Genomic DNA, 19,596 nt, shown 5'->3' on the forward strand with positions numbered 1-19,596 from the left:
CATGCAGGTTGGAGAGAGAAAGCTGCTCGCCCCCCAAATGCATTCCATCACCATCGCCCTAAGGGTCCACTGCTGGAGCCTTTGACACATACAGAGAGAAGGAGGGACAGAAAGGTTTGCGGGCATAGAAAGCAATGGGGATATTAGAAAGGGAGAAGAAGAAGAATGTGTTGAGGTGGATCAGAGGAAAGAATGTATCAACGAGATACAGAAGAAAACAGATGCAGAGAATGGCGAAGAAGGGAAAGAGAAGCCTGGGTGTATAGAAACAGTAAAGTGGGATTAAATGCTTTGAAGCTATAGCTGTCTGAATTTACATACCAGTAAAATTTTACCCAGGATGATTGCTCCACTGTAGCCTTGGGAGGGGGGGCGGAAATATTTGCATGAGACTTCAAAAATTAGCCCAAGACAACTATAAGCAGCACAATCTAAAATCAGGCTTTTCCAGGAAAATGTTATCTGAACCATCCTCGGCTGTCTTAAGGCCACATACTGAGCCCTGGGTTAGTGATAGGGGCCATACTGATGAGCAGTCACGATGCAGTGTGAGTCTGAAGCAAGCTGATATAGCTGAGAAGCTGGTGTCTTATCTCAGGCTTGATATTTTATTTTTTTTACTTTTTGGAGTTCAATCCTTTTATCTGTGATCTAACCTGCAATGACGAGATAAAGCTGTGCTGACTTTTCCATAAATGCACTTATCAGAGCTGTACAAGCTCTCCAATGCCAATGAGATGGGCAAGATGATCACTTAGCATTCAGTATGCATGCCTTCACCTGCGCTGCCCACAGATACACAAACAAGCACACACATACAGATACAGTACATGCGCTCGTACACAGAGCACAGAGGCGCATGCACAAACACACTTTTCGACTTGTGTGGCTGTGTCTACAGGCTATTCACAGTAATAGCTTGGGCTTTCAGCCCAAAGTGTCTTTTTTTTCTCTTCCAATCATACAATAGTGCCTGCTAAACTTGCAAGTAAGAATATCAAACAGCAAATGAAATTTCTGAGAGCCGTCTACACCAACACCAACTTGTAACATGAATTTTTCATCATTTGGTGTGGTAATATTACCTCATTAGAGTACTCAGACAGCCATTCAATAAGCATGGTCATTCTCCCTGCCAAGACCAGATCAGTGGTTGTATCAAAACAGCTCAATTTATTTGCCCCCCTGCACACACTTATATCTAAACACACACTCACACTCATAGTTTCTTGCTGTACATGCATAACACTGATATGTAATGAGGGTCATGACTGTGCGAGACAGACAAGAAGTGCTTTGTCTCTCATGCACAATCAAATATGTAAAAAGAATGCATGATACCCACACAAACATACTCAATCTTTCTCTCTCACATACAATCTTTCCATCTATTTCTATCTTCTTGCCTGTCTCGCCCTGTCTATTTCACTCATACTTCTACTCCTACAGGCATCAAAAGGTATCAGACACGGAGCGAAGTGGGTGAGGGGTGTGTGTGTGTGTGGGGGGGAACTGACTAAGAATTACCAGCACAATTGAGATTTCTATACAAATATGCCAAGAAGGTCTTAGAAAGTCTAAGTCACTCTGATGTCGTGTATTCATTACTCTACCGGCTCTCCAGCCTTATGCTCACCTGCAGCCGACAGCTGCTTGCTCTTTTGGTGGGTTGAGCCCAGTCCCCTGGTGGAGTCAGGAGAAAACCCCATTTTCACCTGGCTGCTATTTATTTGTGGGATAAAAACATCACAGGTTGGGGACATTGCAGAACTTCAACATGTAGCAGGAGTTCAAGACACGTGATAAGGAAGGGCTAGCTGGTTATTTATTCATTTTTATGGCTAGGAAATACATTTTAAAAAGGGAAGAAATGGTCGTTTGACGGTGAGACTCAGTGAATCATGGAGTAACTGCATCTTTTTTTAGTGTTGAGCTAAAAAGAAGAGGATTTGGTGGAATGTTGGGAAAAAACGCTTGCCCTAATGGACAGTGGGGGATGCAGGCTGCACAGAACAGGGATTAAGTGGCATCGTAGATGTGTGTGTGTGTGTGTGTGTGTGTGTGTGGGTGCGTGCGTGCGTGCGTGCGTGCGTGCGTGCGTGCGTGCGTGCGTGTGTGTGTGGACACATCTTGCATATCCGGATGTTAATACATTTTTGAGTCTATGTTTCACAGTCTGCTGTTTTTTTACCTTCATTTGCAGTAAATTAGGCGTGGGCAATATGAATGAATTCCAATATCACTGTGTAATTGGTATAATCAATTTTAAGAAATATTTAATATAATATAATATAATTAATATAATTAAGAAATAGTTAATAATAAAGATAAAAATAACCAAACAGGAATGTCTGTTTTGGCTAATCCAGCAAAGCCATTGGCATAAAGTAAATCATATAAAAATCCAATATTGCCAAAAACAATCCATTAATAACCCAAAATGGACAAAACACCCACAGATGTTAAAGATATAGTTACCACAATATATAAACAATAAGCCAAATTGATATCATCTGATTGTATATTTCGTCATATTGTCCTCTATCACCCATCTGTATCAGTTACTGTATGTCTTTTTTTTAGGGCAAACAAGTCAGGATTTGGCAATGAAGTCTGCCCCAATCTGTTCCTGTGATATAACTATATATATATATATATATATATGTGTGTGTGTATGTATATGTATATGTATGTATATGTGTGTGTGTGTTTCAACAGGTCTTAATCCACATTACACGGATTTAACATGAGATACACAGGGATTTGAGAAGATCAGCGTCTGCTCAGAGATAGAGAATGAAAAAAATCTCTCTTTTCCCCTCTTTTTGTCATCCCTATTTCAAGTGAGGCCATATGTGTGAGGGGTGCTGCAGACATTTTTATTCTCATAATCTTTTTTTTGCATGTTCATGTCAGATATATTGTGGTAACAAGTCCCACATCTTTCTGCTCTCATAAGCCCCAAATCCTTTATCGCTGTTGTTGTCATGTATGCTTAGCGCAGTGATGTTTCTTGCCCAGCCCCCCCAGCCCACATTATGTTTGCCGTTGTAATCATCTTATTTACAGGTTATGGTCCCATAAAAACTGCCTCTGATGATCTCAGTCACAAGAATTCATCGTGATGATGCATGACGTTCATGATGGATTCAGAAATCATTCCCTGACTAACCGGTCTGTGGCACAGCTCCACCGGCTGACTCTAGGTCTGGTGGAGCCTGGTGCATTCTGCCGTCTCTGACTTCCCCCAACCTTCATTGCGCCCAGCCTTAATGCACGCTGCACAGCTTCTGTTAGCCTCATGCTAAGAACCAAATCTGGCACAAGGCCGCTTAACAACAATAGGCTTCTGCGCTGTATCGCTTTACATTGAAAAAGACAATTATAGGCTACAATCTGAGCATATAGAGATCCAGTAAGACTTCCCCCTTTTACCTTCACCAAATCCGATTCAAACTGATGAGCACATCATCAAGTACAATGGTAGTTTTCTCAGAAGACATGGTTTCCTACCAGTAATCTTTGGAGAGTTTTATTTTGCTGAGATTTTATGTTTTCAGTACGAAATGAAATGAGAAAGCGGAAGAAAGAAAAATGACATTCCTGCAAATCCAGTGGTGATTAATATCTGACAGGGAGTAATATTTGATACAGTACATGCTTCACGCCTATGAAGAGTGATAATTTTTTTGCTGCCACAACATATGAAACATCACTGTGTCTCCGCAACCGTAGAACACAATTTACAGTAAGTCACAAAAGGAAATAGGAAGATTTGTTTGAGGTAGGAATTGTGTTCAGCAACCATGGCTGCCTGCGTCTTGGCCTCTGTCAACCTTATTGCTTTGGTCCCGTTTCCCAGCTTCTCTCCCTGCTCCAATATGATAAGATTTACTGGCATGTCCAAATGGGTAATCTTGTTTATTCACTGTAGCTGTTTGGATCCCAACATCACCGGGAGAATTAAAGCCTCTGAATCTCAGCAGGAGGTCAAGCGGAAAAAAAGGAAATGTAGTTTTCTATCTCTATTCCGCCGCCGTGTTGGTGTTCATTAGTGCTGTAACAGCTGATATTATTTTCACTGCAGCTTACTCTTAGATTCCCTCCCCTCTTGCTGATCTTACTCTATATATTTTTCTCTTGCTTGAGCTCTTCAACCCTGCATATACCCATGTGTACGTGTGTGTATGAGTAAAAGAGATAAAGAGAAAGACTCCTTCAGGAGTACAACACTGATGTTGCTGCTGTTTATAAATGGTGCTCGTCGGACAGCCACGTATCAGATGCAGCTCTGACTTCTGGAATCCATACCATTGATCCAACGTCTAACCAGCGAATTTCTCAATTGCCACTAAATTATTTAACTGATCACTTGGAAAAGCCCAGCAGTATTTGGGCCAGAAGGGGCAAGCAATAGAGAGCTGACAGCCTGCAGGTTAAGCAGGGAGGTGTGGTCTGTCAGAAGAGCATGCTCTCTTTCTGCAAGAGATCTTCAATTATAAGAGGCTTGTACTGCTTTTGCATCCCCCCCCACCCCCTACCGCTCCCATCAATCCTTTCCCTCCATTCAGATAAGCCCAGATCTTTACCACTTGGTTTTATGAGGGAAGTCTACACTGAAAGTTGATCTCATGCCTGTTCACCACAAATCCTCTTTGCAGATATTTCTTTTAGAGACATTTGACATAAAGCATTACAATCTCTGTTACTTTTATGAACACTATCCTGTCCCTTCTCACCTCAAGACCTTAGGGGGTAAAGATCGACCCACATTTTACGCTGGCCGGAAAGCTGTGAAATAGGTTGTGCTTAATCTGTGATCCAATTTCACCATCTCTCCATGAGAGCAGCATGAAAACAATCCTAGCTGAGCAGAAGATGTAATCTTGGGATCCAGATAGCAGCAATATGTAGCGACCACAAACGCTGGCAACAACATAGCCCTGACATGGCAATGTGCACGTCACGCCGCAAACAGAGCACGCTCGCTCCTCTTGGGGTCGACAATCTCTCCATCAGTGAAGCGGTTGACTCACCAAATCAATTCAGCAGCAAGGAAGAAACAAACCGTATGGACAAGGCATCTTAGGTGACAGAGAGCTTTTATTTGCTCTCTTTCTCGCTTTCACTTCCTAATAGATAAGACATCAAGATAGCCGCAGGGAATCGTTTGTGGTGTGTGTGTGTTTGTGTGTGTGTGTGTGTGTGTGTGTGTGTGTGTGTGTGTGTGTGTGTGTGTGTGTGTGTATGTGTGTGGGTGAATGGGTGGAGATGGAGGGGTGGGAGGGGGATGCAGGTTGTATGTGGTTGCATCAGCCATTGTGCTGAATGTGGATTCCTGGATTTCACTCACGTATAGTGGGGCCATTGAAAGGAAACAGGTGGCAGAGTACGGCGGGGGTGAGGGAGGGGAGCTATTGTAATTAATGCTGCAGATGCTGCTTTCTGCAGCGCATCTGGGCAGTGCTCTCATTTCCAAAAATCTCCTCCAAATTCTCTGCAAATCCCTGCAGGCCTTTAGAATCCTTTTAAATCTCTCTGCAACTTCTTCTATTTCCCCTTCCCCTTTCTTGACCATTACCTCCTCCTAACTCCTAAAACATGTATTTCTGCTGCATCTGATATCATTATTTCCTCTTCTCTTCTGTGATTAGCTTTCTTCATTTTTTTTGCTGCCCCCTTCAAAAAGTCCTTGAGTTTAGTTTATTTATAAAAGGGGACAGCGCAAATTAATAAAACACATGATTTCCCATGGGTTAAAAAAGCCAGAATTAGCCAAAAGGCTATTTTTCATCTGTAGTCCCCTTCAATTCTTTAGGCCCCGGGTACCACCACTTCCTCTTCCTCCCAACTCGTGAACCCTCCCACATACCTTTGCATATATCAGCAGGCATGGCATGTGTTTGTGAGGTCACAGAGGTAGGAAGCCTCTGATTACATTGTGCTCAGGATTAGAGGGAATATGCTCTAACATATTCACTCTGGCATTATGCTGATATCCCCTGATGCTGCTTCACAGGAACACCGCAGCCAGGCCAGAATGATGCCTCACCGCAAACGACATGCAGAGCACCAGGTGGAATATGGCATCAAAACTGGCCAAATGGGACAACAGGGGGTTCAATTCTCAGGCAGAAGAAGGAAGGAAATACACAAAGTGTGTATGGATTAAAGTGAAAGTGTTGGAACCTTTTAAATAAAACATAGGGCAATTTAGAGGGTCAGAGAAATAACATGATACACTGATATCATCTGCTCTATTCCACTCCACTGTCATTTTGTAAAATTGCAACATGCGATACTTTCCGGAGAAAAAAGACAGACATATTTTGATTTGCATTCATTCACACATCAAGGGCACATTAAAATAAGGGCAAATAATTCAACAATCTCCAGAATTTTCTCCCCTCTTATCTCCCTCAGCTCAGCAAGTGCCGTGCCAACGGAGTACTGGGGAAAAAAGCAACTTTGCATAAAATAGCAAGCGAGCAAAATCTAAAACAGTTGGTGAGGAACTCTAAATAATCACGGTGCTTTTGGAGATGAATGCATTAGCATAACTTAGTCCCAGCGAAGTAATCACTCGTCTCAGGGTGAGAAGATCCCCTCCAGGCTCATATTGCTCCTGTTGCTTTTATCCCTGAGTTGAGCCTCAGCAGAATGACTGACCCCTGAGAATGAGGGGTAGATAGGACACAAGTTCAAGACCCCCATTGTTTTGTAGCAAAGTGCCTTTGGCAAGTGATAAGATCATACACAAAGATGGATAAATCCGCTACAAAGCATCGTTTGGTCTGTCTTTATTCCCATATCACTGAACAGAAGAGACAGAGTGTACAAATGAAGCTATGACCAAGTCAGCATGTGTTCATCGTAGGGAGTCTATAAATGACGAGAGTAGCATCAGGACAAAAGTGAAAAAATGACTTCACATCGAAATTAAAGTTATAGTTCAGTTTATGATTTGTGCTATTTTGTATGGCATAACTGCATTTAACCACATGTGAATGGTTTTGATGTTTATTGCTTTTAACTTCCATTGTAATTATATGTCAGGAACATATTGTGAAAAAAAATAAGTTTAGTTTTTTATATGTAATAAAAGGTTAAGGCACAATGGGTTATCCCAAATACACACATGGTTTGAGCTAAGCTCAGCCACATGCCCTTTCAATTCAAAATAAATAAACATAAGAACTTACCAATAGATAAACATAAGAAATTGGTAAGTATAGTAAAACCTGTTTTCAGTGGAAGCTCTGGCACAATCTGATTAGGTGTTATTTTAGAGGGCCACTCAAAATAACTGAACAACTAACACATGTTCATGGTTCAGAAGCCAATTCCGACAAGTCATCTAAGAAACAATAAGTTGCACTTGCAAGTAGGAAAATGTGTAATTTTATTAATAATGTTTTAATGAGTTATGTTCTCATCCAAAGAAAACAATGCATGTAGGCCTATCAAATACATGACATAGGCCTACACATTCTACATGTGTACCATACCAAAGGCCTACAGTATGCTAGTTACAGAAAAGTTCCAAGACAAGATTGAAGGAATTTTCACAACCAACTAGCGGACCTTCTGCGCAGGCGCGTTCACAAATCAAACAGGTGAAATGCAAAGTCAAAGCCAGTCTACGGATATATATATATATATATATATATATATATATATATATATATATATATATATATATATATATATATATATATTAGAAGTTCTTTGGCAAAGTTCTTCTTCTTCTTTTTCTTCTTCTTACGGCAGCCGGCATCCAAAAAGTTGCATTGCTGCCATCTACGGAACTAGCACCTTAGTGCACTATATCAGGTAATACAGTCCAGTGTCTATAAAAAATTCGAAAAATCGTTTTCCCCTCCCGCTTGATCCTATAATAATAATAATCAGATAATTCTGATTTATCAGATTTATCTGATTTATCAGATAAATCAGATAATTCTGAGATGCAAAGTTGGGGAAATTACAAATCATTTAAAGCGCTGCAGGGCTCTCCCGACCCCATGGTGCCGACTATGACAGCTTCAGGGTCCGGGCAAACAAGGTACAGTATGTGTAACCTCAACATGACAAGCAAGGAGTTAAAAAACGCACATACAGCAACGTAGACACATGTAACGTTGACAATCAGAAAAACAGCAAACAAATATAAACAGAGGAAGACGGATTCAGACACAGCCAGTAGTGAGTATTTAACTCACATTATTTAATGTCTAAATCTATCATCCTTTCTGTCATGTTGATTAAGTATCCATGTCTGTCCAACTGCACTTTAGTTTGGGCTGTTAAGAGGAGTCCTCATTTGACGTTAGGCCTACTCATCTGTCCACCGCTGCTAGTAGCTAGCTAGCGATGCTAACGTGTCTTTAGCTGGGCCACATTGGCAGCATTGGAAAACAAGCTAACTCTCCCGGTTGTTTCATTTAATGGATGTTGTTAACTTTCTGTTGTTTAGCTTCACAAGTTATTTCAGATTTTTTGCGTCCATGGACCTGTCCATTTCGTAGTGGCTTGACAGTGACAGCACCATTCACCTTTCTTCCATTCCGTATTAAGGGTGCAATACCGGCTGTGACCATCCAGATAGGTTCAAAGCCCAGAGGGGCGCTGTTTCACTCATTTGAGGAAAGTCAATGAAGAGTGGGGAAGTCATTGTAGAAACAAGGAAATACCGTAATAAGTCTGTTAGGCGACAGAAAATTATGAAATATTTTTATTGAAATGTACAGTGATAGATATTTTGGGTAGTGAGGAGTCCTGGCTGCCTTGGTTTATGAAAGAGAAATCCCTGCATTTTAGGGAGGCCACAGTGGGGTTCAGGCTTGTCACTTCTGCCCCGTCTGGTTACAAATCCACACAAAGTTCAATCAAAGATCCTCTACTAAACCTTCTCTGGCTCAATCAGGCAGATGGAAGGCTAACTGCTGAGATATCTTTCTCATGAGCTGGCAGACCAAACCAGAGTAAAACATGTTTTGCCAATATTTATTCATGTACTGCTTTTCAACAGGCTAGAGAAAAATGCCTCAATATAGTATAAAGGATCATGGTTGAGTTTTTCAGTCTTTCATTTCTTTACGGGTAAAACACCACTAAAAGCAGTTTTGAATGAGAAAGATAAAGGGGACTTCCTTTTCAAAATATTTAAAATAAAATATTAATTGTTGGCACTTTATTACAGGTGTCTTTGTGACACAGTTGCTCATGAAAACCCTTGTTTTGTTATTGAAAGTTTTGTCCTACTGCATCGAGATAAACGGTTGGTAGAAAGTAGTTTGAGATGTCTGCATTATCATAGATATTATCTATTATCATAGACATTTGTATTTTACAAGAAATGTTGCTGTCGAGTTCTTCAGATCTCGTTTATGCTTTGAGCACCAAAGACCAAATGACTGAGTGCACTGTTCTGGGGTGATCTACAGGAAATAAGGATAGATGGTACTCTGAGATGAGGAAAAGTTTTGTTGTCATGTTGGGACAAAAGTCTTTTTATACCTCTTGTGTTCATGTAGGAAATGGTAATCCCCATTGAAGTTGCTGTTATTTAGATTCAGAAGAATCAGAAGGAGGCTAAAAGTGAACATTTCCACTGGAGCTCTAGTCTTAGGGAAAACAAAGCTCATTCACTACTGACAGAGAGCCTTGTGTGTTTCAGAGAGAAAAGTGTGCATTAGCATATTCGTACTGAAGTTCCATAAAGTGGCACATGGATGTATCTCATGGAATGCTACCACTTCTATTAGCATTGTGCCAAATGTTGCATGACTTGCATTGTGGCATATTGTAATGCTCTTCTTTCTCTGCCTCTTGTGGATTGTAGGCTAACAGATCCTTTAGGGGGAAAAAAGCATGACATGTTTACTGTAAATCTGCCAGTATGTTATACTCAAGCTTATCTTTTGTACCCACATCGCATCATTTATTTCCTTCTTACCTCTTTTTCCTTGCTTGTATTTGCTGATATGGCTGCCAGTTGTCTCCTTTTAATCAGAAACTGACCGTGTATGAACAGCTTTTGATAAAATAGAAAAGTGTTTTTGACTTGCTGTGGGTTCCTTAATAAGGGTGGGGGGGGAAATCGATACAGCATAGTATCGTGATATTTTCCGTGGCAATACTGTATCGATACAGTTTCCTTTTGGGGACATAATTTGTAATTGGGAAAAATTTGAAGTTGGAAAAAAGGTAACCTATTGCAATATATATCGCTGAATATAGGTTTCAAATCGCAATAATATATCGTGAGATAAGTATCGTGAGATAAGTATCGTGATGATATCATATCGTGAGATAAGTATCGTGATGATATCGTATCGTGAGGCCTCTGGTGATTCCCACCCCTATTCCTTAAGTGTCACAGGCTTTTCCAGCATGGAGATCTTTTATGTTGACCTGTTGGTGGACCCAAAACCTTCATACCAATGATAGCCACACATGCACACAATGGCATGGCTACACGAGCACTCAAGCTTGCACACACACATACCAAGAGATAAGTGATGTAATAGAATCTGCTCAGTAGCTGTTTTTAGGGCTGGGCGATATGGAGAAAATCAAATATCAGGGTTAGGGTTATCAATTTTTGATAAATTATCATCAGAAATGTCGATTTAATGACAAAGTGTGTAAAGGCAAATAATAAGAACAGCTAGAACAGTCTGCTGAGCTCAGAAAACTACATCACTTTACTCTAATGCAGCCTTCAAAACCAGTTATATTGCCCAGCCCTAGCTGTTTTCCTAGGTCAACTTTTACTGTGCTGAAATGTGAACCCAAAGCAGTTGAGCTGTGTTACCTAGAATCTCTGCCAGAGTTTTCCAGTTTTGACCTCAGAGTTTGTTGACAATGTGGGTACTTGGCCCCTCTGTAGGGTGGCCATAGTTTTGTATGTCTGTGTTTTGATGTGCATTTGTGTGTCTGTTAGCTTGTGGTCGTGTTTGTGCATTGCTTCTTCTGTGCATGGCTTGGCAGTGATTATGATTAGGATGGAAATATGTGTTGGCTAACTGACTAGCTGGCAAGATCTAAATGAGGGCAAATGAAACAAAGGAGGCCAGGAATAGAAGTTGGGGCTGAATGGACACGGAGAAGAAGATAAAAGCTTTAGATGAAGGCAGTGGCAGCCCATTGTCCATGTGTGTGTCAACCTCTGATGTTACAGGTGTTATCTTTCTTTGCAACTGCCAACTTTGCTACCGCCCCCACCCCCTTCCTCTTGCTGTATGTGTGTTTCTCTCCTCTATCGTCTCTGTTTCCTCCAGCCTGAGTAAATGTCAGAGCAAGCTGCTGCTCTTCCCAGACCACGCCGTGGGAGACAGACCAACCTCATCGCCGTGGCAACCCTCTGTTCTGGCTCAAAGAAAGAGGCAAGGACGAAGAAGAAAGGAACTTTTATGCCTCTGAACCCCCCCTAGTTTCCTCATCCCCCTCGTCCTTGTGCATTGTAGGCCAGCCCTGCAACATGTGGCCAAGCTCCCAGGCTTTAATGTGACTAGAGAGGAGGAAGAGAGGAGGGCTGCAATTACTAAGTAGGTGACGAGGGATTTCTAAAAGTCGGTTCAAAAAAAAAAAAAAAAAAAAAAAAGACGTTGTACAAATATTGGCAGGGAGTCTATGAGACATTGTTTTTTGATAGATACTTTTTAATTGCATTAAAGAGCAAAAAACATGCTTCTCAATCCCGAAAGAAAAAAATCCTGCCAAAGACATTTCTCATTTTAGGTAAAGAAAGCTTTGAATTACCCACAAGCCCAGGAAATGGCCATGTTAGATTTCACAGAATACTTCCTTGGCTTGGAGCCATTGTATTTGGTTTCAATTTACACCAGCAGGAGGCTGCCTGATACTTTTCTTCTCTGGTAATGGCTTTCTTCTCCAAGCTGACTTGTCACCTCTAACAAGAAGTGTACCTTAAGGGGTTTCAGTGGTCATAGGGAGTAGTCATAGGAGCCTGGCCAAAGAGCGTCACTCATATCCAGAGTAAGGACTATTTCTTTGTGACCGCACAATTGGTTGTGGCACTAAGTTGAGTTGCTGAAATGACAGCATTTAGCTATTACCCTCCGTGAGGGAGATGTAGGAGACTGTTGGAGAGACAAAAATTAAGAGAGGGAGTGGGATGGAAGTGTGGCAGTGGCAGTCAGAAGTGAGGAACCATCTGGTTGTAGGTTGAGGGACCATATTTAACACTGGCGGAAGCCCAATATTGTGTCTCCAGTGCATCCAGGTTTCTGTCTGTAAATTTGCCCATTTCCCACTGTAAATCTGTCCATTCTGCTCCTGCAATTTTTCTATAAATTTGTTTGCACCTGTTATTCACTATATATTTTTTTTATTCATTGGGGTAGGGAAACACACACACACACACACACACACACACACACACACACACACACACACACACACACACACACACACACACACACACACACAGTTTAACTTGTTTGTCTGCTGCATCTTGTCTGCTTTAATAATCCCTCTCTCTTATTCTTGGAGACTGCCTTTGACACACAGATATACTCATCGTTGTCCTTTTGTGAGACATTTCACCCACACCAACCTCATCGCAGGCTGCTATATCACAATAAGGCTGTATCTAAGGAGAGTAAAGACTAGAATAATTCTCCTTCACCTTTGCCATGCTTACAAACTTAAACTTGTTCACATTCTGCCAGTGCCTTTGCTTGTATAACTGTGGAAATGTCATCAATGCAGAGCTTTAAAATCTTACTCGAATGCACGTGTGTGTGAGACTGAAGGAAGTATTTGCTAGTAAATATGAATATGTGACTGCATGTTTTGCCTCATTGGAACTAAAACGCTATGTACATGGAGTGGGGGAGGAACAGGCTTGTCGTGAGAGCTGAGGCAGGTGTGTCTGACAGAATTTCTATGCCCTGTTTTGGGTGATCTTGATCATGTGAATTTTTTTTTGAAGGTGTGTGAGCATGCATGCATTTTTGCGAGCACGTGCACTATGAATGTCTGCATGGACTGTGTGTGTGTGTGCGCGTGTGTGCATAATAGTGTTTTCTGCTCGGCTGGCTGTGCCGGTGTGCGCCTGTGTTCGGGCTGCACATGACCCTGGCTCCGCTGGGAGGTCCGTGTCTTTCATGTCCCCTGTTCAGTTCTCCCTTTTAAATCTGGGTCAAAGGATAAAAGAATAACCCCTATCTGCTATGATTCACACACACCAACACACACTGACACACACCAAACTCTCTGAAAATTGACTTCCTGGAGATTTGAGTGGTAACAAGGTGGCATTGTGGAGGACACTGAAGCGGACAACTTTTAGAATTCACCTTATAGTCTCTCTCTCTCTCTCTCTCTCTCTCTCTCTCTCTCTCTCGTAGCAGCAGACATACTGTCCTAAATCGAGACCCTGTCCCCTCTCTCTTTTAACAACAGTTATTCACTGCACCGTCTCACTCGGTTTGTCTCAGTACATGTCACAGTTGACCTTGAATAGACCAGATGAGAATGCTGGATTTGCAAGTCGGCAGCAAGTCGATTAGGAATGTGTTTTGGCGCAGTGTCTCTTGGCATCTCCGTGTCTGACTCTCCAATTTTCTCTGTCTTTCCTGCTCTTCCTCTTGAAGACTTTCCTTCTCTAACTCACTAAGCCTCTCCAACAATGCTGATGCTCTGGACCAGCTTCAACCCTCAGAGGAGGAAGACGAAGTTTTTTTTTTTTTTTTTTTTTTTTTTTTTTTTTTTTTTTTTTTTTTTTTTTTTTTTTTTTTTTTTTTTTTTTGTGTGGGTGGTGTGTGTGTGTGTGTGTGTGTGTGTGTGTGTGTGTGTGTGTGTGTGTGTGTGTGTGTGTGTGTGTGTACATGCGTGCGAAGATAGACCTTGCCAAAGTGAGCATCCTCAGTCCCCTGCGTTTCTGATCAGTGACTGTCATTGAGGTCTTTTCTTTCTCTATTGAAAAAAAGACTAAGGGGAAGCAGGGAATTGTTCCTGCGCCGGGACACCCTGCCTCTCTCATAGCTTCAGCGCTGTGGGCCTCAGGCTTGGAGAGCGACAGTGTGTGTGGAGGATGTTAAGACCTACTGCCTGTCGTAGATAAAAGCTCCAGACCTCCTACTAGCAGTGGGACACAACCATCTGGGAGGACCACTTGCAGTGCCTTACATCCATGCAACCCCCTGCTGTACACCCTTGTATTCACACATAGGCCTACACGCAGCATGCTAAGAAATCCATGCTAGGCCGGGATGGACTCTGTCAGATTGATGGAGATGTCCCCTTGGCACACTTTTTGTCTCCAACATCTTTTAAAAACATTGTTAAACACAGACCCTCCCCATCACTCACAACAGTCTGTGCAGTCTTTCTCTACCACCTCCTTGTCTCCATCCTGCACAGCCATAGCAGCACATTGCTCATGGACCATTCCCTCTTAATGGTAAAGGGGTGTAACTTATGTCTCATTGTGTGAACAGTCATCAATGCCTGACAGGGGTCTACAATGACAGAAGGTGGTTTTCTCTGTGAGCCAGGAGTTTACACTGGACAGCAGGAAGTGAAGGCCACCGTAAACTGTATGCCTGTTGCATGATGCCTGCGAGCATCATTGTGGCTTTTGCAAACATCGTGGTCTGCAGTAGTTCCAGCTGTGTGCAGCTTCTTGGCTTGTGGTCTGTGCAAACCAACAGTTCTGCAATGTTTGTTTTCTTCTTCCTACAACGACTCGTGTTATTGTGTGTTACATAATGACTCAAACTATGCAGATATTAGGGGTGGGCGATATGGACAATAAAATAATATCTCGATATTTTAACGATAATTAGACGATATCCTTTAAAAATGTGTTTTTAAAAGTCTGAGTTACTTAATCACTGATTGTTGAATGAAAACAGTTCTTATTTATTTTCTTTAAAATGTAAGTATTCAAGTAAAAACAATTCAAAGACATAAAATACTAATACTAATTGAACTAGTGTAGGAACATTGAACTCTGAGTAAACATTCAGTTGTAGGCTACACCTCTGCTGTAATGTAAATTGTGCAGCATACAAGCAAGATGAAATCATAAATATAAACAAAGGGCTCTAATCTGTAACATTGCACACAACCATGTCCTTATTGGAAGCAGTGCTGGAGCTGGGATAGGGCAGTGTCAGGCCAGGTATTGATAGTCCTTCTGACCGGGATTTATGCTGGGACCAGGAATAGTTGTATGTGACCTGACTGGCCCAGGTGAGGGAGAGGAGCGGTTCTGTATGCTTTCTTGATATTCAAGTATACATGGTCTTGTGTGTTCTTCCCTCTAGGAGCACAATCTACATGCTGGAGAAAAGCTGGGGAGTACAGACTTTAAGGATGCCTTGTTAAAGTCCCCTGCTACAATATGTATCCCTCCCCGCGCTGCAGTTTGTTCACTATGTTTAGCAGTGAACCAAACTTGTGCTAACGTTACCATCTATGGGCTATCTATGGGGCTATGTAGACAACAGTGTGCTGTTTTTGTGGTAAATAAAATGGCCTGTATATTACCGAGAGGGCTTCCAGGTCAGGTCAGCAGTGCTGGGCGACGATCCTGCTGTCGGTACCCCATTAATTATGCACAAAATGCAGTCCTCGGCCTCTGGTCTTGCCGGAGTTCTTGTCTCGAGCCTGCCGGTAGCTAGCTCGGTGTGCTAGCTGCCGACAACAATCCACGGAGCGCCCGGTCTGGCTATGTCCTCCGGGATGTTATGAGCCGCCTGGATGTCTCTGGTAACGGCTGTTTTGTATTGTAGTCCTATATTGATTAGTTCAGTGTGGCTGTACTTGTATAAATATACACCAACAGGAGAGCTAGTAGCCGCTGCACAATCGCGCGCCGCCATCTTTGTTGACACTAGTGAATGAGTAGCGTTCCAATGCGTGTTTTGAAGTGTTTTTTTCTAAGTAATTACTCGATAATGTCAATTTGCACATAGTTAACACAATATTGACGATATTATCGTAGACAATATATATCGCCCACCCCTAGCAGATATGTATGTACATTTCACGATTTAAACAGCGCCAAACTATCAACAATCGATCGAGCGTTTGCCGTTGCAGCTCCAAAACTTTGGAACGGACTGCCTCTGCACATTAGACAGGCCTCCTCTCTGTCTAATTTTAAAACTCTTCTTAAAACCTACCTCTTTTCTTTGGCTTTTAACACCAGGTAGAGTGTTGATGTTATGTGCATATTTGCATATTTTAATTGATGTTTACTTATTTAATTCAATTTAAATTGTTTTTTATTGCATTTATTTTATAGTGGGTACCTCTGCTTTTATTGTGTTATCTATTTACTTTGTTTTATCTTTTGTGCAGCACTTTGGAAACCCTGTGTTTGTTAAAATCGTGCTATATAAATAAAGTGGATTGGATTGGAACAAAGAGTTGTCTATCAGTCCTTCCAGAAAAACGCAGAGTTTTTTTGTGATTGTTGCGGGCAAAAATCCTTGATTATGCGGCACGTTTTCTTAAAAAATGTGATGGAATATGCGGGATATTTATGCAATTTTTTATGCGATGAAATTGCGGGAACTTGCAAAAAATGCAGGAACTTGCAAAAATTGCGTTTTGATGAAAAAGAGAAGAAAAAGTGATTCCCCAAACACCCTGCTTTTTTTTTAAAACTTAATTTCCAAAAATAGTTTACAGATATTCAGTCATTGCAATAAGTAAAAAAATAAGATACAAAATATATACAAATAATATAATATTAAAGTAAAAATAAAAGTAATAGTCTAAACAGAGGGAAATAAAAGATACAAAAGAGACAGACCTTTAAAAATCGTTAATAATATAGACAGCAGGAGCACTTAAACAAAGAAATTTCAGATAATCTGATAAGCTTTCTTATTGGATACCAACTTAAGAGACTCAAAGTACATGTCAAATTCAACCTCCGACACCTGCTTTTCGAAGATGTTCACGTCGCGTAATTACGTCACTTCATAATGTTCCCATGGCAACAGGGGGAAATGGCTGCTCTTGTGTGAAGTAAACGCAACATTTTTTCAACTTTCTGCTAAGATATATGTGACTTTTTTGCAACGAAAATGCGGGGATTATGAAATCATGCAAGCACCGCATATTTTGCGCGGAAATCTGCAATTTATGCGGCGAAAGTGCGGCGTATTTGAAAAAATGCGGCCCCCGCATGAATATGCGGACTTTGGCTGATTATGCATTGAATTATGCAATCGCATAATCACCTTTTTCTGGAGGGACTGCTCTATGCAATGCTTAAGAGACCATTCCCTCTTTCAACAAGAACATATCTCTTGCATCTCTACAGTATTTCCCAGAACCACCCACGTTAGTTGAAGATATTAATATTAAATTCAAATTCTTCAATTATTAAACAGCTGCATAAGAGACTTGACATTGATTGGCTCTCTCTCACATGCTGTCCTGTGTTTTTAGCAGGAAGGTGTACTGGTATATGGTATACTATGTAACAGTGACTGTAAAAGAATATCGCTCTGGCATAGTAATAGTTAATGTGCGGCAGTTGAATGAGAACTTGCTAATAAAAAGATGTGCTAACATGGGGCTGTCCAACAGAATACTCTATAACATCTTTTAGTTAAATAAGTAAAAACATTTTTTGCAGTTGTTAAGCATATAGACAACAGAATGCATTGGTTTACCAGGTTAACATCATTAGTGTTAGGTATACGCTGAAACCTTGAGGGAGGATAGTGAATGGAGGATCTACCCATTTGGTTTCTCCACTCCAATGACTCAGGTGTTGATCTTCTTCTATCTTTACCAACAGAACCATAAGAAGTGAGAACACAGAGCTATCCTGGGAAATTACTCTGTCGACAGACGGCACATTGAGACTTCGTTAGCACAACCACCCAGCCTAGTGCCTCTCCAGCCCGATCCAACGGAGCAACTCTCCATGACAGAGTAAAGAAAGCAGAATCACAGGCATGATGAGGTAAAGAAGGGCTTTTTAATGTGACTCAATCGCTGCAAATCCCTGAATACCCATGTGTTTTGTGTTTGAGCTTGTGCAAGGGGAAATGTTTAGGTGAGTCTATTCGTTTTATATATGTTATTTGGTGTGTGTCTTAATTAGGGAATTGTATGTAAATTTGACTATGTATATAATGTGTCCATATCGATATATACTAGAATATATATTTCTGTGTTTTGGTGTGTGTGTGTGTGTGTGTGTGTGTGTGTGTGTGTGTGTGTGTGTGTGTGTGTGTGTGTGTGTGTGTGTGTGTGTGTGTGTGTGTGTGTGTGTGTGTGTGTGTGTGTGTGTGTGTGTGTGTGTGTGTGTGTGTGTGTGTGTGTTTCTTGGTGCGCTTCAGGCAGCGAAAAAATGTCTGTTGAGGGGAAAGAAGAGACAGAGGAAAGGTGTAAGTCGGAGACTGCAAGTAAACAACCTGCAGTAGCTACAGCAAGTGTCAGTCTCTCTTCCACTGCTTCCGCGCCTTCCTCCTTTTACTTTTCATCCGTGAGCTTAAACAAACACACAGCGATTGTGCTGCCAAGTTACCGAAGAACTCGTTCAGCAAACTTCCGGGCTTCGCGTCTCTGCTCAGCTTTTTTGTGCCTAAATTGATAATTGAATCGACTATCGCCATGTAATCAATTAAAGTGTTCATCCCAGGCTTCAAATCAAACAGTTAATTGGCTTGTGCCACAGAGAGGCTGAGACGGAGAGCAGACTAGTGCAGGAGGGACTGTTGGATTACTACAGATGGGCTCAGACCTATTTGCATTGTGTCTGACTTTAAGTCCTTGATTGCCTCTCTGGTTCAGAAATTGCTTGGGTGCGAGCAGCACACAGGTTGGGATTGGACCTCGGTGACTAATCTTGCCTGTTTTAGTGAAGAGGGCAGGAATACATATTGAGCACACACAGTGGGTTATCTCTCTGCTTTGATCCCAGTCTTTCAGACAGATGCATGATGCTTTCTCTTCCATTAAACACGCTTTGTTACTTTTCATCCAATGTCCGGAAAAATTCTTTCCCACCTGCAGTCAGCACTGCTTTGTCTGGGCACACAGAGAGCAAAGCATTTCAAGTCCAAACAACCCTGCAGTATTGATCCACCCCACACCTTATTCCGTTTTGTCCTCTAAAACATGCCTTTTCAGTCGGTTGACTTCTATTCAAAGCTATCCAGTGAGACCTGTGTCAATGGGGAAGCTTGACTTCATTCCATAGCTCTGAAAGCCCCCTGGGGGCTAAGCATAGGCTGCTAGACCATAACAGGCAGGGGGCTAATAGGCCGGATAGGATTGGATAAAAGAAGAGGGAAGGGGTTGTTGGGTGGGGGGGGGTTTAAGAACAGGACACCGCCATCTGCTTTTGTGGTGATGAGCATCAATGCCTGAAGGAACCCTGTTGGGTCCCTCTTTCATATGGCCGTCCTACATTCGGGCTTCATATTTCACCGGGACAGACAGTCAGCAAGGCCCATTGGGCCACAGCCCAGGCCGCTATTCTGTCTCCCCGCATGGTTTCCAGCCTTTAAGAAGAGCAGCAAGATTACTTTAATTTCTCCTGAGCAATGTGGCTAATAAATGACCAGGCTTGACACAGAGGATTTGGGC

General features: G+C 41.8%; 1 protein-coding gene across 1 annotated transcript in view; it reads left to right on the forward strand.

Moving 5' to 3' along the window:
• The first annotated feature begins 7,748 nt into the window (after nt 1-7,748).
• nphs1 (NPHS1 adhesion molecule, nephrin) overlaps nt 7,749-19,596 on the forward strand; it is a 68,806-nt gene continuing 56,958 nt past the window's right edge. Inside the window, exons 1-2 of the mRNA XM_039805284.1 lie at nt 7,749-7,833; nt 17,798-17,965. The gene's annotated coding sequence lies outside the window, so the exon portion shown is untranslated. The remainder of the gene's footprint in view (nt 7,834-17,797; nt 17,966-19,596) is intronic.

This window comes from Perca fluviatilis, chromosome 7 (genome assembly GCF_010015445.1).
Source record: "Perca fluviatilis chromosome 7, GENO_Pfluv_1.0, whole genome shotgun sequence".
Classification (NCBI taxonomy): domain Eukaryota; kingdom Metazoa; phylum Chordata; class Actinopteri; order Perciformes; family Percidae; genus Perca; species Perca fluviatilis.